Source organism: Pinus tabuliformis, chromosome X (assembly GCF_031772625.1).
Source record: "Pinus tabuliformis cultivar Carrire ecotype Pingquan chromosome X, CPIR1, whole genome shotgun sequence".
In the NCBI taxonomy this organism is placed as follows: Eukaryota; Viridiplantae; Streptophyta; class Pinopsida; order Pinales; family Pinaceae; genus Pinus; species Pinus tabuliformis.
Genome location: NC_142308.1, coordinates 1,181,263,230 through 1,181,280,622, shown reverse-complemented (window position 1 = coordinate 1,181,280,622; position 17,393 = coordinate 1,181,263,230).

Sequence of the window (17,393 nt, the reverse complement as noted above, 5' to 3'; positions counted from 1 at the left end):
AACCATCTCATCACTATACTACTAAGTTTAAAGTACCTTGCCTACCTTTCCCCATCAGATGTCTACAATTCAGATTCACTTTGCCCTGACCTAGTTCATTCTTTGACCTAATTCACTTATACTTGTGACTACTCAACCAAAATCAAATCAAACAACCCTATGCACTTTACATCTAGCCTAAAACCATAATCTATCCAACCCTCTTGGCTATGATCCTTTGGAGAGAGCCCTCTCTAGCCTCGTAGGGATAGCTACCAAGTCAAAAGATTGGTCTGTGGTTACCTCAGTTGGACTCTTCCTTAGCCTTGGCGATTTAGAGGAGTGATAACATACTGGCGTCATTGCCAGGGAATGAAAGGTTCATTTTCCCTGGGTGTACAACTAGTTCCCATTGGATTTTGGTCCTCTGGATGATAGGACTAAGCTTCACAAAGGCTGATTCAGTAATTGCAGTGTCAAGATTGTAGAAGCTGGCCTCAAGGAGACAACGAGACAAATTCTGCATCCTGGTCTAGTTGATTCAGTTGAAGACAATGTAAGATCCCATCCTAGGGTCAACTAACAGATCTATATTCTCTAAATTTAAATGCAATAGGAGGCAATAATTTATTTTCTTACAAGACATTTAAACGATGATAATTTAGCATTTAAACTCTAATCCCTACAACTTTAATAGTGAGCATTTCATTTCAATCACTTACATAAGTAATCTATGAATAAAGGAATACCTGTACCGATGCCCCAGTGGAGATGCCCTTGAGCTACTGCTCTTGCTGAAACACTCCTCTTGACTATCGACTAGATTTACCTCCCAGCCAACTAGGAAGTAATTCCTAGCCCGGGAAACCTCCACAGGTTCCCTAGCCCTCCGAGCCCAAGTCCAACCAGATGTAGTGTGTGTTTCCAAGACCAAGAAAAACAATACTCCCTTCCTCTCTCTCCAACAATTCCTCAAAATCACAGCCAACCAAAACCAAAAACAAGACCCAACCTCCCTTTTCTCCCTTCCTCATTTCCCTTTTAAGCCCCTCCTCTCTTCTCCACCTCAACCACCTCTCATTAATGTCATAACTTCTCCCTCATCCTTACAGTTGACTTCTCTTCTCCCAAGTAAATTTGAGAGTACATTTGGGAATGTGACATGAATATAAAATTGGGTAATTAATTGTAGAGGACCATGTCTTCTCCCAAGTAAATGTGAGAGTACATTTTGGGGTTGAGAGATGAATATATAAATTGGTAATTATTTGGATAGGCCCATGTCTTCTCCCAAGTAAATGTGAGAGTACATTTTGGGGATGAGAGATGAATATATAAATTGGTAATTATTTGGAGAGGACCATGTCTTATCCCAAGTAAATATGAAAGTACATTTGGGAATGTGATATGAATATGAAATTGAGTAATTAATTGGAGAGGACCATGTCTTCTCCCAAGTAAATGTGAGAGGACATTTGGGAATGTGACATGAATATTTATATTGGAATAATGGAAGGATACCATATCTTATCCAAGATTAAATTTGAGAAGACAAGTTGAGAATTTGAATAATAGCAATAATAAATTTTATATCAGTAAATAAAATTTATAGTTTCCCAAATGAAGGTATTCACCAATAATTCTCAATATTTTTAGGTAATGTAAACATTAATAAATTTTGCATGATAAGATTAAGTGGGGAATTACAGACAATCAAAGCTTGTTAAAAAAGAAAAGATGGCTACAAATCACAAGTTCGATCAGACTTCATTCCATTGGTAAGCTCTCAATCATTACCAATTTTAGATTTCGCTACTGAAGAATTTCCTTTGAAAATAATCTCTGTTCAGATCAAAGTCTTACATCTCTAACCCTGTTAAGTCTGACCTTGTTAAGATACTGGCTTCGAAAGATACACCAAGTCAAACCCTGACCCAAATTCTCCTTCTCCGGTTGATGACCCTGAGAGGTTGTTGAGAAAGCCTAAAGTCCCTTTCCCCGAAACCGAAAACACAATATTGGAAAGGACCACTTCATTGCGAGATCAACTACATAGTATTGAGGATATACCTTTCGATGCTAAATTTGAGTTATCCTTATTCCATTCAAAGTCTAAGTCTTGTCTTACTCAAGAAGTTTTTGATCCTATAAATTTTGACTCATACTTCCTGCCTCAAAGTCTTTGTTTAACCGACCTTCTGCTGCTTCTCGGTCTTTAAAACTTGAGCACGAGGTTTGGTCTAATTTCGACAAACTTCAAAGCCTAGTTGATCAGTTACAAATCACTACTGAAAAGGCCTATATTTAGTATCAACTTGAGCTCTTATCTTCTCCCATAACCTCTACTACACCTCTGAAAGCATCCACTTCACCCCCTCCATCTTCATCTCAACCAACACAACCCATTACAGTTCCCATCCACCATTCTCTAACAGTTATGGTGAGATTTGCACCATTAGTGTTACCTAGTCAGTTGGCAACTTTACCTCAGACCTAAGGCCAAAGGCTTCCTCTGTTTGATGGCAGCCCAGGAGTCACAACACAGCAGCACATTGATAAGATGGCTAATTTCATTGACTTAGAGGGAGTCGATGAGGATGATGCTCAAATGAGACTGATAGCTCAAAGTTTTTTGGGAGACGTGAAAAAATGGTTTCGTGGTTTGGCAGCTCTATTAATTCTTCTTCTAGGCTCAATGAGTTGTTTTTAGCTAGATGGAGCGAGAAGAATAATCCATTACAGATCTTGGCGGAATACAAAACATTGAAGAGGAATCCTAATGAGATGGTTCAGGAATTCACTATAAGGTTCAACCAGATCTACAATTCCATTCTGGATAACATGAAACCTCCACCTGATTTGGCACTTCAGCACTATCCGAATGCTTTTGATTTGGAGATCGCTTATCAATTGATGGAAAGAGACCCCACAACTCTAGAAGACATGTAGAATAATGCGGTAAGTGTGGAAGCAAACTTGATGATTAAGAAGTCTCAATTGAAACATGAGAAACTAGAAAAGGGAGTGACCATCAAAGAAGAACCATCTTCTTCCACCAATCTTAAGTTAGATGCACTGATCAGAACCATGGAGAGAATGGCTGAACGGATGATAAATTCAAATAGATCTCAAGAGCCTCAAGTTAGAAATCCTAACTTCAGAAATCAGCAACAACCTCAGTACAGGATAAAACAAAGAGAGCAGAAAGCTTCCGAAGCATCGACATCTCAGCAACCAATTCAGACACCCTTGCAGTAGAATTATGCTCAAGGAGAGTATGATGATGAAACAAACCTGATTGTTGAGGAAAATCACTTCTTTAGGGAAGATCACCATCCCATTTTCTTGACTGAAGATGAGAAGTATGTCGAGAAAGCGGAGGATCCTAAAGATGAGGATTACATATTGGCAAGCGACAATGCATTGGAGACCCAAACCAATGATTATCAAAGAGGATATTTGAATGCACTTAGTTCTCAGCAGAAGCAATATTATTTGAGGAATAGAGATGTCCCAATCACTCCTATTTAGAAAAGGACATCACAACAGAAAGATACCCAACAAAAATCAAATCCTCAAGGGAGTCAAAGCAAAGGTAAAGAGCTGGCAGCAGCTAATCAAAGCAGAACAAAACAACCATCTACAAGTAGTCCAAACAAAGATCATGATAATCAAAAGAAGGATCAGATACCAAGAGATCTGCCCGAGAAGAGAGACAATGTCCAAAGAGAGGTAGATAAATCTAGTTCTTTCAATCTAGAAACTAAAATTTCAAAGTTGGAAATGTTAATTCCTCTTACTGAACTAGTCAAAAATAGCCCTTACAAGTTTGATATAGTTAAAATGATCAAAGTTGATCCAATATCTGACATGGTTAACATTGAAGATGACCAACCTGAATTGATTTTTGGTCCATCCGTAGATGGTCAGTCAGGAGATAGTGATGTTCCTCCATTTTATCTTAGTTTGAGAATTCACCAATTCATTCTTCACAACTCCATGCTTGACTCCGGAGCCTCTCATAATTTAATGCCAAAAGCCATCATGGAATGGTTGGGTCTAGATATAACTCGTGAGTACCATGACTTGTATTCTTTTGACTCTGGTAAGGTTCGTTGTCTTGGCCTAATCAAAGATTTGGTAGTATCCTTGGATCAAATCCCTACTAAGAATGTTTTAATGGATGTGGTGGTAGCTAAAATAGCACCACGGTTTGGCATTTTATTTTCTAGATCCTGGGGAGCTAAATTAAGAGGCACACTGCAGTTAGACTTCTCCTATGCTACCATCCTGGTTTTCGGGCAATTGAGAAAGTTGTATCGAGAAAATAAAATGAAGTTCATGATAACTAGAAAGGATAAGCCTAATAATCATCCTATAAATGTTGTATATACATATTTATAGTCTTTTATTTTATATAATAATAGTGGACTGAAAGATGTAGATAGTCAGCTAGTAGAAAGTAAATGTGTACTAGATATTTTGAACACTATAAGGACAGTTTCAGATCAAGAAAAACAAGAGCTGCCAAGTTCATCTGAATAGCCGTCAAACAAGGCACAAAAAGGTTCAGATGAGCCATCCGAGAAGGTAATGGAAACTTCAGAACAATCTAAAGTGAAATTTGAGAAAGTTGACCCAAAACATAAAAATGATGAACAACTCTTGGAAGAGGAAAGTGGCCTTTGGACCGTGCACTTTGATGGTGCCCTTGGGAAAGACAGAGCAAGTATTGGCATTTGGATTCGAAGCCCACATAATCATCAGCAAGGTAATCTCCCTCAACATGTTATATTGTGCTCATACAAGTTAGATTTTGATTGCACTAATAATGAGGCAGAGTACCAAGCGCTGATCACAGGTTTGAAGATCTTGAAGAGGTTAGGTGCTCGCAGAATTTCAGTGTATGGTGATTCAGAATTTCTAATCAAGCAAGTTAAAGGTGAATATCAAGATCACCATCTACAAATGTGGTTTTAGACATTCTTAAGATGTTTCCTGAGTATACTCTTTCAGTTGTACCAAGAAATCTGAATCTTATGGCAGTTCATTAGCTACAGCCACAAGTAAATTCAAAATCCCCATCTTTTCAAACAAGAAGTTTGAGATTCATGTCAAGCATCAGACCTCTGTTCCTGAGAACTTGCGATATTGGCAAGTATTTTGGGATGACAAACAGATGAATAAATTTCTTCAGGGTGAAGGAGAGTTTGAAAATTGTTCTATGGATGAAGTTTATGATGAAGATGATCAAGTAATCGAAGCAACTCAAGTTGAAATACTACAGCTGAAGGACAACAATATTCCGAAGGTCTTGTACCTTTGGAAGACTTGTTTGATCAGGATGATGTAGCAAGGAAGCCTACATTGGTTCCTATAGAGAAAGGTCTCAAAGACGTGAACATCGAAACAACAGACAAACCAAAAATGATCAAGCTGTCCAAAACATTGTCTCCTGAGGTAAAAGAGAAATACATTCATTTATTGTCTGAATTTTCTGATGTTTTCACTTGGGATTATGCAGATTTGAAGGAGTATGATAAGAAAATAATTCAGCATACTATCCTAATCAAGCTCGATCAAAAACCCTTCAGACAAAAGCTAAGGAGGATTAACCCAAGGTTGCTGCCATCCATAGAGAAAGAAGTTAACAGACTTTACAAGGCGAGCATCATTGTTCCTATCATATTTTCTGATTGGATATCGAATCTAGTCCCGACGAGAAAGAAGAGCGGGGAGATTAGGCTCTGTGTAGACTTTAGAAACTTGAACAAATTGTCTCTGAAAGATAATTACCCACTTCCAAAAATGGACCATATCCTTTAGAGAGTTGTGGGTGCTTCCCGACTGTCACTTTTGGATGGCTGCTCCGGTTAGAATCAAGTTTTAGTGCATGAAGATGATCATGATAAGACAACATTCACCACACCTTGGGGCACATTCAGATATGAAAAGATGCCATTTTGTCTCAAAAATGCAGGGGCCACTTTTCAACTTGCCATGGACATAACCTTTTCAAATGAAAAAGATGTTTTCTTGGTTGTATACTTAGATGATGTAACCATGTTTTCACATTCAGATGATGAACATTTGCATCATTTAAGAGTCATTTTTCAGAAGTGTAGAAAGTTTGGGATCTCTCTCAATCCAAAGAAAAGTTTGTTTGCTATGGAGGAAGGAAAACTTCTCGGCCACATCATTTTGAAAGATGGCATCCAGATTGATCCTTCACGAGTAGAAGCCATTCAACAAATTGATTTCCCTCACAGCAAAAAGGAAATCCAAGAATTCAATGGTAAGATGAATTTCTTACGTAGATTTATTCCTAATTTAGCTGAACATCTTAGAGAAATGACCAATATGTTAAAAAAGGATAATGAGGTGAAATGGTCCGAAGAAGCCCGCAAGTCTTTTCATGTAGTGAAGCTTGCCTTAACCACTACCCCTGTTCTAATTAGTCCTGATTACACCAATGATTTTATTATATTCTCATTTTCTTATGAGCATACCATGGCAGTGGCACTAATGCAAAAGAGGGATAAGGCCGAGCTGCCAATAGCTTTTTTCAGTCGCAATATCAGGGATGCAGCCCTTAAGTACAACATCATTGAGAAACAAGCCTTGGCTTTGGTAAAAGTGATCAAAGATTTTAGAGTTTACATTTTACATTCGCATACTCTTGCTTATCTACCTAATGCAACGTTGAAAGAAGTCCTCATGCAGAATGATTCGGAAGGTAGAAGAGGTAGATGGATAGCAACACTATTAGAATATGATCTTGAGATCAAGCCTACAAGTCTAATCAAAGGTCAAGGCTTAGCCAAACTCATGGCCGAGTCAAACCTTCATGCTCTAGGCATTAACCTTGTAACATCATTATTTGACAATCAAGAAGAAGTGGATCTCATTCAGGTATCTGAAATATTTCTCTTGTCTCCATGATATTCTGATATTATTTATGTACTTCAGCATCTAAATCCTCCTCCAGGCATGTCTAAGGCTAAGAGCAATTCACTAAAGTTGAAGGCTTCCAAATATTGCATCATGGACAATGCACTTTATTGGAAAGATCTTGGAGGTGTGTTGTTGAACTGTTTGACCGAAGATGAGTCCAAAGAAGTAATAAATGACTTCCACAAAGGATATTGTGGGGGTCACTTATATTTGAAGACCACAACCAACAAAGTACTTAGAGTGGGTTACTATTGGCCTACACTTTTTGCAGATATCTACAAGGCAGTGATGAGTTGTCACGAGTGTTAGGTTTTCCAAGGTAAAAGAAAGCTTCTTCCTTTGCCTCTACAACCAATATCAGTTAATGCAACTTTTCAGCAGTGGGTCCTAGATTTCATAGGTGAGATCAATCCATCATCATCTGCACAAAACAACTAGATATTGATAGCTACGGACTACTTTACAAAGTGGATCGAAGCGATCCCAACTAGGCAAGTAACTGATTCAGTTAACATTCAGTTTTTAGAAACTAATATCTTGTCCCGTTTTGGTTGTCGTAATAAGATTATCATAGACAACGCGACAACATTCAAGTCCAAAAAGATGACTGAGTTTTGTGACAAATACAACATAAATTTGGGGCATTCTACAACATACTATCCACAAGGAAATGGTTTGGCAGAGTCCTCCAATAAGTCCTTAATCAACATCATCAAGAAACTGTTGGAGGCCAACAAAAATAATTGGCACAAAAAGCTGATCAATGCATTATGGGCAGATCAGGTGAGTAGTAAGAAATCTCTTGGGATTTCTCCTTTTTAGATTGTATATGGAGTAGATACTGTATTTTTCTACATCATTAGCAATCCCAATCATCAAATTGTTACAATAAGCGTGAAGTGAAGAGAATGATATTCAGTGCCAAACCAATCAAATGATTCTCTTAGAGCAGACACGGGAAGAGGTATTTCATAACACCTCCAAGATTCATGAGAGAATAAAGAGGATCTATGACCAAAAAACAAAGGAAGATGATTTCAAGATTAGAGATGTGGTACTTCATTGGGATGCTAGAAACAAAGACAAGGGTAAGCATGGAAAATTAGAGAACTTATGGAAAGGCCCTTATCAGATTTCAACTTTTCGAGGACAAAATGCTTTCTTGTTGGATGAGATGAATAGAGAACCATGATTAGGAAGACCAGTCAATGGTAGGCTCTTGAAGCATTATCTTTTCTGAATTGTCCTAGTTTCATTGTACATACATTTTAAATTTTCTGCAAGTGTGAAGCTCAAGATCATTGGAGTTTGGAGCCTGAAGTGAAGGCCATGGAGATTCGCTGATTTTCTGCCATTTTAGTATTCAATCCTTAGTCACGTGAGTTAGTTTTGAGTCAGTTTTCGAGTTATTTTTGTTGTCATCATTTACTCATTCATTTTAGTTCGAGTTTTTTTTGACCGTATTGGCCCATATGGTTAGGCTACTTGGTCTACGGTGTTCTTGGCACCTCCAAGGAGCTTCCATCCCCAAATAAGGCCAATGTTAGAGTTAGTATTTGCATACTACCATCAGTGATCAAAATTCCTCTTTTACATCATATTAGTGTCCCATTTGAAATTTTTATCATTCCACCTAGGTCATCATGCAAAAATTTACTCACTGATGGTAGCCCAAAATAAAAAATCACACTCCCCTCTCAAAAATTTGTATTTGCTGGCCCACCTTCATGTGTCTTGCTGAGCATCCATTGACTATAAAGGCTCATTTCATCATGTTTTATATTAGTCAAGTCCACTTGAAGCTCAACCATTCAAGGTTCCATTAGGCCACTTAGGTTTCAATTTCGTAAGTTCCAATAAATCACCATCTCACTGCATAACTTCAGCAAAGTATGAGGGCAAAGAAAATAATATCCCCTTTTTATTTAAATAAGGGTTTACAAGTATGTACCCATTGTTACTGAACTTCCAAATTTGATTTCAAGTAAGGAATTTACTCAAGTTTGTAAATTTTATTTCAAAAGATATGTAATGATTTTTATTTCAATTATGTAATTTTATGTTTATTATATGTAATAAGTTTACCATTTTAGTTGACTACTCAATGCCATTACCAATAGCATCCAAACAAAGGTCAAAAATGAAGATTGCCAAAGCATCATCCACCTGTGAAAGGAGAAAGTCAGAAAGTCAAAGAGCATTAGTGTGAAAATTTGAAAAGTGACATGAAACATTAGAAAATGGGTTTTCAAAGCATAAATCAAAACCCATTCAAGTATAAAATCCCTCAAAGACATCAATTCAACATTCATTTGCATTCCTACACTCTCAAAGCCTCCTCAGCAAAAGGGAATTTTCGAATTTTAGATGAAATTGTGCAAAACAGGGGTAGAGGGCGCGTTTAGAAATTGGAGGGCGTGTTCAGAATTGTTCAGAATTGGTGTTGCGCATTTTCCATAAAACTTAGTGCATTTCCTGAGGGCACTGCGCGACTGTAAGGAGTGGGCGCATTTGATCATTTTGTTGCGCCTTTGCCCGAGAACATCCAGAAATTGCCCAAAACGCACTATACTGCTCCAAGCTTCAAAATTTGCCACCAACTTGCTCCAACAAGGAAGTAGGTTAAAATTACATTATCCCTCTCCTCCAGAGCTGATTTATATAGTGTTTCATTTTGTTTTGGAGTCCTACTAAGTTAAAAACCCTAGTAACATAATTCTAGTCCTAAATCTCATTTCCTAGCATCCCACTACCATTCCTACACTTCAAAAGTACCCCTTGTCACCTCCCTCATATCACACATCCCTATTTCCATCTCCTCAATTTCCTCACATCATTCCATACTCTCTACACCTCTATTCCATTTTAGCATCTCCCTAGGGTTTGACTCCAATATCTCATTGTAGAAGAAGAGAATAGAAGTCAAAGTGAGGAAGAAAGACAGGAGAGGAGGTTATATAAGAAATAAGGGAGAATTATTAGACATGTGACAACCAATACTAGAGAACTCATGACATCTCCCATCACTGTGACAAGATTTAAGCATATGGGCTGTTTTGAGTTTTGTGAGAAAGTGGAAAGGATCCAACATGATCCTGTGTTGACCAGATTATTCATCACCAACCTCCATGACAACTGGGTAACCCTTGCGAGTGTCACCTTCACTATATCTCCTGTTATCATATCAGAAGCCTCTGGGATCCCAAATGTTGGGGAAAAATGGTTTAAACAAGGACAATTGGATCATTTCTATTATGAGCCATATCTTAAACCAAGGTACAAGAATGAGAGAAAGAGGATTTTTCATTTCTCTTACCTCCTAGACAAATATGTTCCCATGATGGAAATCATCATGAAGTACTTCACATGTGAGGGTAGGCTTTCTAGGCTTTATTCCTATCATATTCGTCTACTTATGCATTTCACAAGAGTCAAAATGCTCAATATGCCCTACTATCTTTACTGGGACATTGACAATATGTCATTCATTTCCCAAAGGAAAGATTATGATCGTCAAATGCAAAGTATATTTCACCACCCCCTCATCAAGATGATAGTCCTCCATTACCTTGATCAACTTAACATTGCATGGGACACTTTCATATCCAATGAGATTTTCATAGTCCCACCTATTCAGCATGGCCAAGAAGCAGCTTCATTATCTCATCCATCCACCTCCATTCCTCCACCTTAGCCCATACATCATCCATCTTGATCTGATGACTCAACCACACCATCACCATCTCATGAGCCTATTCATTCACGTGGGAGAGATGAAGGTGGTGAGCAAGAACACATTGAGCATGGTGAGAGCAACAAGCCTAGAAGGGCTGGTTTAGGTACCTTGACACATACCTATCAGAGAGGGAATAGGCAAGTGTTTTCCCCACTGATTGTGGTAGGGGCCTTTCCTTCTTAATCAGAAAAGCAGGTACAGAAGGGTAAGGAAAATGTGATAGAGGCAGAGATCCAACAGTGGGAGGAGGACCTCCATGAGACAAAGCATGATTTTCAGTTAGTTGATCCAAATGAGCATGATGACAGTGAGAACACAACCATTGTCATCAAGGAAAATAATGCACTCATAGGAGGGCTCGAGGTCAACTTACAAAGGGCCAAATACATTATTTCATACTATGAGCAGGAGAACATGCAGTTTGAGGTAAAAAATGAACTCATGGCGATTCAGCTTATCAAGGCAAAGAGAGAGGCTGAAAAGGCTAAGGCCTTAATTGATGAGGCATATGGACAATATGGTGAACAAATTGATGAATAGGTGCCAAGAAGAAGGCTAAGGACTAGAGGCCTAAAGAGAGCTTTGGAGCTAGAAAAGCAAAGGGAGGCAGAACTAGCCAATGAGCTCACCCTAAATGAGCAATTTGCCAAAATGGTAAATGAGATCCGGGAACATTGGCTTGAGAGGGTGAACACCCATCTTGAGAGCCTCTTAGACAAGGTCAAAAGGGACATTTATATTCAGAGAAGGATGACAAAGTATTATGCCATGAGAAACAAAAATGCAAGAGCCAAACTCAAAAAAGCCCATGCAAAAATTGAAGCCTTGACCTAGCAAGAGGAGAAAAGAAGGCTAGACATTCTTGCTGAGGCATCACTCCATGCCTCAAACATATGATCAACCACCAGCCCACCAATTTTGACAATTTTTGAGCAAATTTTGCTAGTTATGATTTTCTGTGTTTTTTAAAGCATTTTTAACACAGTCAAAAGGTCAAACGCTTACGAGGAATTTGATGAACAAAAGGCCAACATATTTGGATTCAAAGTGATGAGGACATGCACCCTGTGTATTTTCTAAGCATTTGGAGGCAAACATGTCAGCCAAAAAGGTAAAAAACCACCAAAAAACCACCTTTTTGCCTCATTTTTGACTTGGGCACTGCGCGTTTACCACTCTTTGGGGATTGGGTTTTTGATAGGGAAAATGAGCTCCAAATGGAAAAAAGAAGACATATCTGGAAATTAGACTTGAAGGGATTTCCAACGAGCTGTCTTGGAGCAAATTTGGACACCGGGAAGGCACCCAAATGCAGCCCTGAACTTGGAGGGCGCGTTTGACACTGAAAGGGTGTGTTTGACAATCTTCTCCAATTTTCATTGTTTCACTCCAAATTGATTTTCACCGCTGGGAAATTGATGTTTTACTGATGTAATTGATAAGGATGATGTAATTATTATATTTTTTACTATTATCTAGGGTAAATACATTATTTAAATGGTCTACATGACTTGTAATGAATCAATTTGCTTAAGTTAGGGATGAGTCACTTTGACCACCCTATATTCTAGCTATCAGTCCAATCTTTCTTGCAACTACTCCTCCTCTCATGGATTTGACCCATGACACTAGGATGAGTCAGTTTGAGGTCTATATTATGTATTTTCTTAGTCATTTTATAGGTTGGAGTCTCTTGGATGTTGTAATAGCTTTCAGACTTTGGCATGGAATCTATTGGATGAAGTTGCAGCTATTTTGGTGGGATTCTTGTGGCATGGTATTTTGATATTGTTTCTTCTTCAGTTTCATATGTGTGAATGTTTTGTTCCTTTCATGATCCATTTCACTCTAATTATGTATGATTTTCAAGGTGTGATAAGAAAAATTCATCTTTGTATGCTATGTTTTGGGAAAATCATCATAGATTGTTTCATTTCTTCAGTTTAAAAAGAATTCATGACCCTCATGCTCTTTTTAGCATCTCACTAGTCTAAACCATCTCATCACTATACTACTAATTTTAAAGTACCTTGCCTACCTTGCCCCATCAGATGTCTGCAATTTAGTTTCACTTTGCCCTGACCTAGTTCTTTCTCTGACCTAATTCACTCATCCTTGTGACTACCCAACCAAAATCAAATCAAACAACCCTCTGCACTTTAAATCTAGCCTAAATCCCTAATCTATCCAACCCTATTGGCTTTGATCCTTTGGAGAGAGCCCTCTCCGGCCTGGTAGGGCTAGCTACCAAGTCAAAAGATTGGTCTGTGGTTACCTCAACTAGACTCTTCCTCAGCCTTGGAGATCTGGAGGAGTGATAACATATCGATCATATAAAAAGGGTGGTTTAAATCCTCGACCATTCAAATATTTAACTCTAACTATCGTAGAAAATGTCATTCCTTGTCTCTCTTTCTCTCCAATATTAATCGTATATTTCTCCAAAGTCAACCATTGTGACTTATTGAGTGTTAAACCCCAAGTAAGTTCAAAAGGTAGTTGTTTTCTGTCACTCATTTGAATGCGAAGTGACTAACAATGTTGAATGATGGAAAATGGGAATAATAAGAATGTAGTCAATTAGAAATAGTTTACAGTTTCAAGAAACAAACATTTCAGGTAAGTAAACATTTTATTTAAGATGAAAATTCAAGTATTTCATTTATGCTTGAATTATTGTAACACAAAAATCAATGCATGTCATCAATCTTTTTTTGTGCCTACACTGAAATCAATGCACACTATTAATCTAATTACTTTGAAATTAACGTACATCATACAACTAGTTACATTAAATCAGAAATCAACATCTAAACTGAAATAAATGCATCTAGTGCAAGTGATCAAATAGGATTAGAAATCAAAATCTACACTAAAATCAATGCTTCCAGTGCAAGTAATCAAATAAGAGTAGAAATCAATATCTGCACTGGAATCAATGCTTTGAGTGCAAGCAACCAAATAGGATTAGGAATAAAAAACTACACTGAAATTAATGCATCTAGTGCAATCAATCAAATCAGATTAGGAATCAACGTCTATACTGAAATAAATGCATTTATTTAAGTGAAAATCCAAATATTCATGGCTTTCTAAATCCAATTTCTTTTACTTCGTGTAAAAATATTACTTCATCTTCCTTTATGTTTAATAATATTCAATATTATATAATACTATATAATATATGTATTTGTCTCTATGTATCTCTTTCTTTTTCCCTCTCTCTCCCCCTCCATCTATGTGCCTATCTCCCTCTCTCTTCCCCTCCATCTATTTGTATGTCTCCCTCCCTCTCCCCCCCATATCTCTCTGCCTCTTTGTCTCCCTCTCTCTCCAGCTCTCCCTCCATCTATGTGCATGCCTCCCTACATATCTACCCCATCTCTCTCTCTATATTTATTTCTCCCTCTCTCTCCCATCTCTTTCTCCCTCTCTCTCCACCTCTCCCTCCCTCTCTCTGTCTATGTCTCTCTCTTCTTCCTCCTCTCTCTTCCCATTCTCTTCCCATTCTCTCCCTCTTTCTCTCCATCTCTCTCTCTTCCCTCCTACTCTCCTCTCTCCCCCCTATCTCTTCATCTCTCCCTTGTCACTCCCTCTCTCTCTCTACCCTTCTCTCTCTACATATTTATTCTTCCGTCCCTCTCTCCCCCCCCAACTCTATCTCTCTCTCCCTCCCTCTCTTATTATTTCTCTATCTCTCTATCTTTTTCTCTCCCCTTGTGTGTGTGTGTGTCTCTCTCTTCACCCTAAACTTTGTCACGATCTCCCTCCATATCTCATTCTATCTCTCCCCCCTCCATCTTTCTATCTCCCCCTCTCCCCCCTCCAACTCCATCTCTCTATCTCTAAGCTCTTATAGGATAGATTAAGAGACAAAGAGGCTATCCCCTCTTGTCATTAGACTTCAAATGGATTGAATTCAACCTATCAGAGCCTAGATCAATGATAGGTTAAGAATGTATTATGGACCCCTTGAATATAACTATTAGGCTCTACACTCCATCTAGATCCAGCCTATCCATTTCATTATCTCTCTCTGTCTGTAGACCCATCTTAACCCCTCCCTCTCTCAGTCTTATGCCTAGATCCATCTTAAAAATAAAAATATTTCTATATATAGAGATGTTAAATTTATATAAACATACATAATATTATTAATAATCAACATACGCACATTTTAATTTTTGATTTACTCAAAATAGTGAGAAATTAAATGCAAACATTTTCTCAAAGTTTATATAAAAAATAATTTTCTATTTTAAGACACTTTATAAATATGGAATTAATCTCTCTCTCTCTCTCTCTCTCTCTCTCTCTCTATATATATATATATATACTATTATTTTGGTTATTAGAAGAAATATATATATATATATATATATATATATATATATATATATATATATATATATATATATATATCTATATCTATATCTATATCTATATATATATATATATATATACTATTATTTTGGTTATTAGAAGAAAAAATCCCCATTTAGGAAGTGTGTACGTATTAGCTAAATTATACACGTTTAATGTGCTTTCTTAATGCAAAAGAAAAATTCCTGTCCAAACTCATTCTATGGAATAGTTTAGTTAAATTCAAACCATTCAAAGGCTAATGACCATGTAGGTCATGGATTTCAGGTGGATTTGAAAACCCTCAAGAAAAAAAATATTGAAATGCAAGATTTAATCAATATCCAACTAAATATTCATAAGAGTGAAAGAAATCTTTACTACGAAAGGCTACCCACAATAATTTAATGTGCAATTTCCAAAATAAATTTGCCAAATTCAACCCAGAAGCCAAACCCAATAACACCAGGTATACAATTAGACAACCAAACATTCCTTGTTAATACTCGATACTGTTTTTCGAGATATGAGCATCCTTAAGCATCTTCAAATGACAATAATATTGTCAACTGTCATCTCCATTGCCTTAAGCCGAGTAATCAAATTGGCATTCTCTTCTTCCAGACACCTTCAACAATTGTCTCGACTCAAATTTCTACTTGCCTCCTCATGATTATTGTTATCAGAAAGCCGTGGGCTGGGATTAGGGCTACCATTAATGACGTGAGATGTGAAAGTGTGATGCAGTTCGGGCCTGTGATGTGGGCTAGGGTTAGGGTTAATGGTTGGAGTAGTGGGAATGTAATCGCATGGGTAGCCTGCTTTGAGAGAAAAGTGCGAGCTATGATTAGGGTTAGGTTTAATTGGAGGAGTGATAGAAGTGTAATCATGTGGCAGAGAATTGACCATCATTATTCTTTTCCTGTGTGAGGAATAAAGTCATATTGTGGGGAGCAAGGGGATGATACAGATAACTACCCCTCTCCTTCTTTGTGCAAACCTTTTGGTCTACTTGCATATTATGTTTTCATAGGAGAGGGTTTACAACCTTAGTAAGAGGCCTTAGTCCTCAAATTTGAGATCTCTTCGCCACACATTCCATGCCCTTGATACGTAAACTACCCACTGGGTCTTCACTCAATGAACCTTTGACATATTGCATGCATTCATTACATACTAAAAAATAACCTTAATTTGACAACATATTGGAAAATATCTCTAGAAATCACATTATTTAACCCCCTACCAATACAAACCCAATACATCTTCCCAAATTAAAAAACCTCTACTTTCACTAGATATTGTAGGTATCAAATTTTCATTAATATGTTTTATACCTCTTTAAATTTTTTTGATTAAATTTGAGCTCCATATTTTATACCTACCAATATAAAAACCCTTTACCCCCTATTATATGTTCAATATATTGTCATTTTTCCTCAATATATATTCCCCAATATGAAGCTCCCGTGAAACTTCCATGGATATTCCACTAGACAATTCATCAAAACATATCTAATAAAACTATATTTAAAAGTATGAAATCTACACTATTAGGCTTTTTTTGGTTTAGATTTTTGGATTTGTAGATTATTGTTGGTTGGGTACTCATGCAAATTAAAATTATGTATAAAATAGATAACATCGAAATAAAAGCTCACAAACCACAATTGGTACAAGATATGACCTAGGAAACCCTTTCGGGAGAAATCCCCACTGGAAGGAGAGGTTGTTTTTCTCTCTTTCTCTGAATAGAAAATGGTTGCAAGTACAAAGACGTATGGCATATGGTCCATGGGTTACTACAATGTAAAAATTCTCTCTGTATGTTACATATCCTTTTCCTCTTAGCTATTTTTTCTCATATATGGAACAAATTAACTAAAAACGAATGGAACCTCATTTTCCTCCTAGTGGCTTGATTATAACACATCCCGATAACCTAATAATGATTAGTTTTGTCTACCTCAAATGTTAACGAAAGTTACAATATGGAATCTTCTAGAGTCTTATTCATCATAATCATGTGGCTATCCCCTTTTCCATGAAGAATGGCGGTTGATCTGGCATTATCTCAAAATATGGTGGTGAAAATAGGAAGTTCAAATTCTAAGTGGCATAACTTTTGCATTCGGACTTCGATTGAGGCAGTTCTTATGTCATTGGAAAGGTATTTGTGTGTAGAATATGAAAAATAGGTGTTTCAATAAAGCAATTTTTGAAACTAGGCAACTACTGTGGGGTGGGGGGTGAATCATAATTGTGTATTTTTGCAATAACCAATTTCAAATTATTTTAATAAACTTTTAACCTTTTCTTTTCTTTAACAATTTGCAGAGTTATATATGTGTTCAAAAATTAA